The sequence below is a fragment of the Harpegnathos saltator genome, unplaced genomic scaffold, assembly GCF_003227715.2.
Source record: "Harpegnathos saltator strain DR-91 unplaced genomic scaffold, Hsal_v8.6 scaffold47, whole genome shotgun sequence".
Taxonomy (NCBI): Eukaryota; Metazoa; Arthropoda; class Insecta; order Hymenoptera; family Formicidae; genus Harpegnathos; species Harpegnathos saltator.
In genome coordinates this window covers 537,664-547,668 of record NW_020230283.1, presented here as the reverse complement: position 1 = coordinate 547,668, position 10,005 = coordinate 537,664, and the positions used below count along the sequence as shown (strand labels likewise).

The window sequence follows — 10,005 nt, the reverse complement described above, 5'->3', positions numbered from 1 at the left end:
AAATCAAGAAATCAACCTATTTTCGTGAAACCTGGTGACCTACAATTTTTTATGCGGCGAAAAATGAAGGGACGATTGACTATCTAAATGGTGATCTATAAGATATTCTTCTGAAATAGTAAGCCCGACGCTCTGAATGGTAAACTTCACTCACGAATACAGTAAAGTTTCAGCTCAAAAATGTCAAGCTGACTATCAGAGCTATGTCGTATAGATTACCCTTCATTTTTCTCTGTATAGGTTGCTCATTTCGTGCGTATGCTTTTAGGATCCAAGTTATATTTACCAATGAACAAAAAGCGAACGATAAAACAAACCAATATGATATTCTGATATTTTTTTGGTTATCGCTATTTATAGTCTCAGTTCGAAGAAACTCAAATTTTACTCTTAAAACACTTATAAAAAAATTAGGCGTCAAAGGGTTAAACAAAAGCCGAAATGTTTGTTTATTTCTCTTAGTTTTATCCAACGTGCGTTAAAGGTTAATGAAATACATCTGGAGGGGGATATGAAAAAGTTTGAACAACCTTTGTAAGAAACTTTGCTACAGACTGCTTCGTTTTCATCGCTCGGTGCCTCTGACGTTTATTTTTTACCACACATGCGTTGTCAATTATAAAAACTAGACGTTCTATAAGACGTTCTGTAAGATATTATTATTATTATTATTTATTATTTATTATTATGTCCTATAAGATACTGTTATTATTATTATTTATTTTGATGTTGGAAAATCAAGAGGGAGATAAATAATATAAATTGATATGATAATATTTAATATTACTTTTTTGATCTTTCAAATGAAAGGGAGAAGTAAATAAACTGTCGCGTGATGTGGAGAGTATTGAAAACAAATAGACAGGAAACATAACAGTGCTGTCGAACGCGTCTCGTCGGCTAAAAGTCACGTGGCCTCGGCAACAATAACGCCCGTGTGTCCGTGAATGCGACTGCCGAGCGATGATAACAGTCCTTGTCGCGAAGGCGAGTGAATCGGACGACTCTCGCGCGCGATTCCCGATTCCTCCGGTCCGGTCGTGGTGTGCGTGAAACGCATTGTATCGCGATTATCTCGAGTGGAGCGGCGTCTTGTGTAGTCTCCATAGGATAACTTCCATTCTGCCATTTTATTAGTTTTAATGAGAAACTGTCAGTTTTTTCTCTGGGGCATCTCGACGTATCGACATCTGTCGGTATAACTAATCGGGGATTTTTTCTTCTGCTTCAAGTGCGCCAGACAGGTTGCAAGCACACGGTGGACCTGATGAATCCTCGAGGATGCGGATTCGGTGAATGCCGAACCGGAGGATCCGGTTCGGGCTGAGCAGGGTCGGTTCGAAGGTAGCTTTACAGACTTCTCTTCTTCCGCGTTCGAGTCCTTGCGATCGAAAACCGAGATATGCTTGTGTCGGGATAAAAGTCATTGAGCCGCCACGATCGCAAAGGGCTAATGAACTCGCGTTCCGATTCGTTATTCCACGTCGAATTGACGGAATTATACGTATATATATATATATATTTTTTTTTTTTTTCTTACAGATTGTAGCAGAACGTGACCGATCTTGAGTCTTCGGTACTTCGGTGAGTTCAAAACAAAAACTCAAGGTGGCGGGTCTTTATGAAAAGAATTATAGCGATTTACCGAATTTGTAGAGTTTTTGCGTGCACACTGAGAGAAAAAAAAAACGGTCGGTCTCATTGCAAATCCGCCATTTTCAAAGCTGGCGGTATTTCTCCGTCGCTTAAAAAATATGTACAGGGTGATTTGAAGTCTTCAAGGGTCATCAAGCTGACAAAAGTTAGGGCACTATTGTGACGACATATTCTTGAAATCAAATAGAGCAAAAAGTCCGGTATTTTTTTCTTTCTCTTCTAACAAATAGTTACCGAGATATCATAATTTAAACATCGAAAAAGTTTTCTCTAAGTATCTCAAAAGATATTAAGTAAATAAGAAAATGTTTCCGACAAAAGTTGTCCAAATTAATAGGTAGAAAAAGATTACGTAATAAAAAGTGGGGATTTCTATCTAAACAATTCGAGGTGACTTTTCCGTGACCTTGATGACGCTGTTCAAAGTCATACTAGCGTCGCTATGTGACGCGTCACTTAAAACCCCACAACTTCTGTATTTGACACCTTTTTCCCATCTTGCATATTTTCAAAGTTATTCAGGTGGCTCCTCTCTTAAATGCCTCACCCTGCATATTAGTAACGAAGCGCTTGTCTGTAAAAATAAACCTCCTGACTAGAATTATTTCATTGTTGATGCTCACCACAGATATCTGTTCAGTCTCAAATAGCCGGCACGTTTCACTCTGTGCAGTTTCGCGTCTACGTATTCGTGTCGTCGATCGAAATGCGCCATCAGAATTGCGCCACGCGGGACTTGCTTTGCTCGCGATTAATTTCCCTATCGCCGCTATTCCCGGCATTTCCCACACAAGTCAAAACCGATTCGCGCATGTTTCGGTACTTCCGACTCGAAAATTAGAATTGTGTCGCGATACGCACTCGAAGAGAAACGTCTTCTTTTCCCTTCTCGATCTCGGCGGAACGATCTCGACTTGTTTACGCGCGACTCGCGAAGCGAGTCGTAACTCATACCCAACTTTTCATCGAATCGTTCAACGCCGTTCGTTGATACGTACTTCTTTTCTATATACCTGAGACACATTTTTGTTTCGCGGTCACGAATAACGAACGCGGTGTGAAGCGAAGTGAGCGAGGAGCGAACGCCGAGTTGACGAAGCACGCGATTGGAACGCTCGCGGGGCGCAGACGGGAGTCGCATTGATTACCGATGAAAAGTCACCGCTGTCGACGGTGCGAAATTATTGAAAAAAAAGGACTCGCGCGGGATATGGATGTGAACATGACGCGCGCGCGTTTCCGGGGCCTGTCCTTTTGTGGTAAATAATACAAATAGACGCGCGTTACTGCGCGCTTCGCGAAGCGATAGAGAATCTCTCTCTCTCTCTCTCTCTCACTCTCTCCCACTCCCTTCCTCTCCCTCTCTCTTTCTCTCTTTCTCTTTTTCGATCCCGATGGACCGGCGGACAACTACCGTAATATTAACAAAGCACTTTTGTATATTTTACGCGGAGCACTCTCGATAAATCCCGCCGCTTCTCGAAATCAGGAAAATAACTCTCTCATCGGCGCGCGCCCCTCCCTCCCTCTCCACCCCACGCGCGCGCGTCATGCATTATACATATGCACGTCCACTTGGGTAGGGGGAATATCGCAGCGCAGATATCGCGGGGCGGAAGAAACACGCAATTTCACATCCAATAACAAGAGATAGTCCTCGATGCAAATGGCGGCCGCGAATATTCGAGCAGTCGCGCAAGAAAGGGCTCTCTCGCGGATTTCTTTCCTCGGGATTCATTTCGCGCCGCCCGCCGCCCCCGCTCGCGCGCTTCGCTCTCACCCTCGTTCCAACCCCCCCGCGCGCGGCGGGCACGAGCGCTCTTCGGCGCGAATCCTTCTTTCCTCAGATTTGGCCGATTCGAATAATTCATACGTCGCGATTATACCGACCGCGGGGCCGTAAAATGATACGCTTGCCTGGGGACGAATATATTTCGAATCCTCGCGCACGTTTACGATCCCGGGAGAAAGTCGTGAGCCGAAAGAAAGGCCGCGCTGGCCGCGCAGAGGAGCGTCTCGCTCACGACGCGGGGAAATGTGGAGGAGGAAAGGATGAAAGATAAAAGCACAGGAGGGAGGGGGGGGGGCGACTACGCAGCGGTGCAGCGGTGGAACGTCGCGTCGACGAGGGAGGTTTGCGACGCGAGCCGCCGTCGTCGGCGAAGCCACCGCTCGCGCGCGCGCTGACTCCTATCGATCCGCGCCATTTGATATTCCGCGTTGAAACTCGGTTAAATATTTGACATACCGAGAATGAGGGTGGCTCGTAATATGTACTGAGCAAACGCCGGCTCCCGGGCCCCCTCCTCCCACCGGTAATCTGCAGCGTCAATGTAATATCCACGAGATTCGACTTGACATGAAAAGTTTTCGGAAGCCGCGCCAACAATGCGGCCGCTGCGGCCGCGCGCAATTAGTTATTCGCGGGCGAGCCAAACGCTGGAAAGGACAAATTTCTTTTCGCCACCGAAATTATCGTTATTCTCGTGCTCGTTGTTCACGGCGACAAATTAATGGCAATTAATCGCCTGTATGCGTGTATGTTTAGCGCGTACTGCGACTATCACTTTATAGCGGTTGTATGGTTATCGTCGCGGACACCGAACGGCAACACTTACCGCAAAAGTGGCTCTCTCGGCTCCGCAATTCTCCGGCTGTGCGCTTACGTGCGCAGCTACAAACGCACGAAGTAGCCATTTCTCAGTGAAGGCGGCTGAGAGAGAAAGGCGATTATAATTTGACGCACGAGAGGGCACGATGGGTTTAACCAGTTCGCCGGAGTAGTGACTCGTATGAGCAAAAAAACAAAATAAAGAAAGAAATGCCACAACTGCTGATGGCTCCATACATGAGCGCCATGAGTGGCTCTGCCGATTTTCGATTTGCATGAAACTTGACACAGCCGTATGTTTCGAGTCGCTGACTCCGGAATCAAATTGGAGAAATTCATAGTGGAGGATCCGATATGGCGGCGTTTAAATACTCAATTTTGTCTTTGTTCTTGAGGAATATTTATCATGATTGATCCCCCTCATTTGATTTTGTATGAAATTTTCTTTATATTATATTTAGTTGGGAATCTAAACCGATTCTCGAAACAAATGACGTCATCAGCTTTGCCGGTTCCTCGACGGCTAATAGCTGACAGCTGATCGTTGGAGGTCATCGTTTGATAACCGTTAGTTCATCGGAGCTGGTGCTGTCATTTGTTTTAATGAGAATCATGTTGGTTCCTCCACTACAGTTTGCAGTTTGATCAACGACATGAAATCGCATCGAACGAGATAAAAAAAATCGCGTTTTGGAAACTCAAAAGTACTTTGAAACTTTTTTGACCGCTAGGGTATATTGTCATTTTGCCATACCCGGTTAACATAACCTCAATCGTGACAATTCGCCGCGCCTCTCGTATCGTTGTGGCTAAACTGCTTGGCGGTGAAGCTTAAGACGAACTCCGGAATCAAATTGGAGAAATTTATAATGGCGGATCCGGATTAATATGGCGGCGTTTAAATACTCAATTTTGTCAGTTTTCGGAGAATATTTATTAAAATGAATATCCCCGCTTGATTTTGTATGAAATCTGCTTTATAGAGGGGTTTTCGGGTTGCTGATGGCGAACCTGAGATCAAAAGTTCAAAATTCAAAATAGCGGGTTCAATATGACGGTTCTAAGTGACCGATTTTGTTATTCCATCTTGTGGAAGATCATGTTCGACATGGTTATGTTTTTTGGATTGCTGATGATGAATCTCCGGTCGAAATTGCGAAATCTAAAATGGTGGATCCAATATGGCGGCTTCTAGTGAGTAATAGTGTCCCATTGTGGGATACGCTTGCTCACTTCTATTATTTGCGAATGAAATATGTCGAAGAAAACTATTTCTTTGCTGAATGGCTCAGATTTATGATAACCGTCATCTGCGTGACAAGAAAAAAACATACCGAGTTTGATACGCATCCATAATGGAATATCAAAGATAACACTTTGACTTTTGAAATTTTTCGGCCCTAGTCGTCACTCAAAAAAGCCCTTATAGATGAGCTTCCATGTAAAATACGAAATTATTCGCTCGCACCAGCTTTGGCACAAAACGTTGATCTCGGGCTCACCGGGTGAAGCTAGTTGGTAAAGCCAGTTATTGTTGTTTCGCAGGCAACGCCGCTTCAAACAATTCGACGCGATGAGCGCGAAGGTGGCCGAAAAGAGGGAGGGACGGTCCACGCAATTTGACATACGAGCGATGCGTGCATCGCGACGCGTAATTCAATCACGTCGTGCTGTGCGCGCGACTGAAAGTTTAACCGGCGCCGTTGCGGTGGGAATATTTCTCGCCGAGCTCTGCGACTCTTCCAGGTGCGGTCTCGTGCGCGATCTCTTCTCTCTTCGCTCGGGATATATTTAGAAGCGTGAAATATGCACGCCTCGCGAGCAACGCGCGCGCGAGTTACACCGCGCTCTCGCGGACCGCGCTAACGCCTGCTAACCGTCATGGCGGCGTATCTCAGCGGAGACGCGAGACGCGCGACGCGCTTTACAGTGACACCGGCGTATGAATTAACAAACAGCCTCCGCCTCGCTAGCTAGCTAGCTAGCTCGCGCGCTGCGGCTTTATGAGAAGTTAGGCGCGAGTGCGGCCGCGTCTCTCACCCTCGGCCGTAATCTCTGCGCGCGAGCGCGAGCGCGCACCATAATTCGCGTTTACGTCCTTTCCCGCGTGTATACGTCTCGATTAGTTGAGTCTGCGGTTCTTTGTCCGTGCGTTCGGTAGGAGGTGATGCCGCGAGAAGAAGTCCGACGAAATCTGAACGCGCGCGCGAGGAAGCGGGCGAGACCGAGCGAGCGGATCTGCCGGTGACACGCTTCGCGCGGGCTGAGAGGGCGAACAGCGGTGAGTTTGAGGTTATCTCGCTGGAACTGTTGTGGAGTAATTACTGCCGCTCCGGAGGAACCGGTTGTTTAATCCTCCGTAGCACTTGGTAAGTTTGTTCGTACCATGTACTGCGATGTATCGATATTCTTGGCTTAAATTATACACAGGGTGCTTGGGAAAAAGAGTTGAGTACTTTAAGGGCGGATGATGCTCACGAAATGGAGGAAAAAAGTCCTGCTCGACATGGGTCGAAAAATTAATATTTTTTTCTGGAGTTCTGCGCGGATTCTGAGAAGGTTACTCGTTGAGAAAAGATAGTTCATATTTGCAACTATAATCGCATAAGGGAGGAGTTGTTCTCAGGAGAAGCGTTTTTTTGGGGAGTGTCGTAATGTGTTTGTGATAATCTTATACAGGGTGTGTAAAAAGTACTGGGATGGTGAAATATCTCGAAAACTAAATATTTTAGAAAAAAATTTGCCTGTTTCAGGCAAAAGTTGTATGGCTTCAAGGGGGGCATGAAACAAGTACATAATTTTGTTTATAGATGGCGCCGCTTTCGAGATACTCGCTGATCATTACTTTCCTTAAATGAAAACCCCAATTTTTTGTTGCACCATCTTTTTCTACCAATTAATTTTAACAACTTTTGTCTGAAATATTTTTTTCCAAGATGCTTAGTTTTCGATGCTTACTTTTTGTACACTCTGTATATCGCTATCAATTTGACGTCGGAACGGCAGGAGGATACAGCCGTCGAAAATAATTATAATTGTAATAAAATTAACTGTTCTTTTTCTCACTACGTTAGAAATATTTCACTGTTTCTATCCGACACTCTGATAAGTACTTGATAAAATTATGCCCAACTGTCAAAGAAAAATGGCCACCTATAATTTGGTGGTGTTCAACGTTTATTGTGGGAATAGATAGCTTCCTTCATAAATCGTATCGGCTTTAAGATGAAACCAAGATGGTCTCATATTGGAGATCCGGCTATGATGAATGTCGCTACCACCGGACGATTACTTGGTTATTGATTTATACCTGCGCGGGCTTAAACGATTAGTCGGCATTAACGGTGAAACAGTCGATTCCAATCGCCCCGATCGATGATCGCGTTGAAATTGCGAGTTGACGAAAATAATCGCTTGATCGTTATCCTTCTCATACTTGACACCGCGCTGACTAACGTCATTTTTCGATCACGGTTATTCAGTTACCGCGAGGTAAGACGGTTGAATCACCCGGGGGGATTCAACCGTCGCAACGGAGAGTGAGATCAGTTCGGCAGGACGAGGAAATCACGGCAACGAGGATGCGACAACGGCGAGCTGATCGCTACGGGCGAATAGCGAGGCTAATTCGCGCGGGAGAACGTCCGATGGCGGCGGCGGCGGCGGCGGGGGGGAGGGAGGAAGGGAGGAAGGGGGGTGCGACGCGAGATTAAATTTCGAGGGTGGTATTTACGACGAGTGGGTTATCCACTACACGCTGCCGCGAGATCGTCTCTTCAGGTGAGCGCAGGAGGCTCTTCAAATATTTGCCGGGTCTCGCTGCTATTTATTTATCTGACCCGAGCTGAGGGATCGTCGGCGGCGGGCGGCGCGCGGATGACATCGCGTCCTGGTGGGCGTTTGCCGGAGAGACCGGCTGAAGGGCCAGGAAGGAGGCAGGCAGGAAGGAAGAAAGGAAGGAAGGAAGGCAAGAAGCAAGGGGTAGAGAGGAAAGAGTCGAAGAGGGGAAGAAGCAAGAGGGCAGAGGTGACTGCGCGAGAGACATCGACGGCGAATTATTTTCGCGACTGTGCGCCGGCAGCCGCGATCCGCGAAGCGACGAGAGCGCGCAGGGCCCTTCGTTAGTGCGCATTACGTGCTTCTTTCTTCCGAGTATCGCAAAAAAGTCCTCGTGTCTTGCGGCGAATTTGCATCCGAGGACGACGCATTCGGGACGAATTCAGACGGTTGATCGTGCCGCGCTTCGTCCCGCCGACGATACTCCGCCACTCGCGCTTTGAGCAGGCTTCTTTTGTCATGCAACAAACTACTCCTCCTTTCCCTCCCCCTCTCCGCGCCCCGTTCAATTATCTTCCCCGTGAAGTGACATCAATCTTCTTCTCGGCGTGTATGCACGCTCGCTCGCAATTACGAGAACCACTCGCCGATGTGCGCAGACCGCCATAATAGTCTCTCGACTCTTTGTTCAATTGGGTTGTTTCTTCTTTTTTAATCGTACGCAGCATTGATTTGTTATTTGCTGATCGTTCAAAGTGGAAGGACTTTCTGCCAAAGTGGTACTTCGGTCGCAGTGGTAGCTTTATCTTAATTCCCGGAAAGGGATTCTTGATTAGGGAATGTTGGACACCTTGTATATTAAAGCTATTATGCCGGTCGTGACAAGAGTCGCAAAAATGATACAAGGTGTAAACATTGCTGTCGTCGGGCATCCTTTGCTATATTCCTGCATGATGGATAAGAATATACAGGGTGTCCTTTGGAAAAATTGTGAAGATTAATCAGATCAAACTGAGAAGAAAAATCGAGTACCATTTTGTAAAAATCGCAATAGTTATTAATGATTGAAAGTAACATCTAGAGACTCTTTTATTGATAATTTGAAAATTTGCGTATTTATTTGCAAAACGATACAGGACTTTTTTTGTTCGGAATGACTTAACCTACAGTTATATGACGGTTATTGTGCCTGGCGACAGGTTCAGAAAGGTTCAGGGTTCAAAGTTCAACTCATATCTATCGCTAGACACAATAGCCGTCGTATAATTGTAGATTAGGTCACTCTAAACAAAACGAGTCATTTACCATTTTGCAAATAAATACGCCAATTTTCAAGTTATCGATTAAAAGAGCCTCTAAGTATGGTCATTTTCAATCATTAATAATTCAATAACTATTGCAATTTTTGTAAAATGGTACTTTTCTTCTCTTCTCAATTTGATCTGATTAATCTTTACAATCTTCCGTTTCCAGAAGATCTCTGTATATCCGCATCTAGTTTTACTTAAGACAGATAAGAATATAAGAAAGAGAGAGAGAGAGAGGGGGGGGGGAGAGAAAGCGATTATATTTCTTCTTTCCGCATTCTTTCTGCAGTTGTTTCATGCTGCCAACTAAAAGTTTGTTTGTAAGAACAAACTTTTGCGTGTAGAAACATTTTTCACCAGACCATGAACTCTGCTGAGAGAAATTACAGTTAGTCTGGTAGATCTAAGCTAATTCTAACAGATCAATTCTTGCATACAGTTTGCTATAAACAAGAAGAGTTAGCTTGGGGTGATATTTTCGATGATATCTTTTAAGGGTTAATCTTATCGGGGAAAAATCTGCTCGGATCGTCTGACAAACGAGTACGTGTGCAAAACATTGCGGTTACACACACCTACACCTACACACACACACACACACACACACACACGCGCGCGTGTGCGGGATCACTCGTTCACTTTCCTGTCGATTTT

At 45.5% G+C, this 10,005-nt stretch overlaps 1 long non-coding RNA gene across 2 annotated transcripts in view; it reads left to right on the top strand.

The window, feature by feature from the left end:
* The first annotated feature begins 988 nt into the window (after positions 1–988).
* The window catches only part of LOC112589325 (uncharacterized), an 80,824-nt gene continuing 71,807 nt past the window's right edge, over positions 989–10,005 (top strand). The window contains exons 1-3 of one of the 2 annotated variants that reach the window (XR_003113467.1): positions 989–1,152; positions 1,233–1,344; positions 1,543–1,584. This is a non-coding gene — a long non-coding RNA (uncharacterized LOC112589325). Of the gene's footprint in view, positions 1,345–1,542; positions 1,585–10,005 lie in introns of both variants that reach the window. The other variant, XR_003113466.1, reaches the window with a different exon arrangement.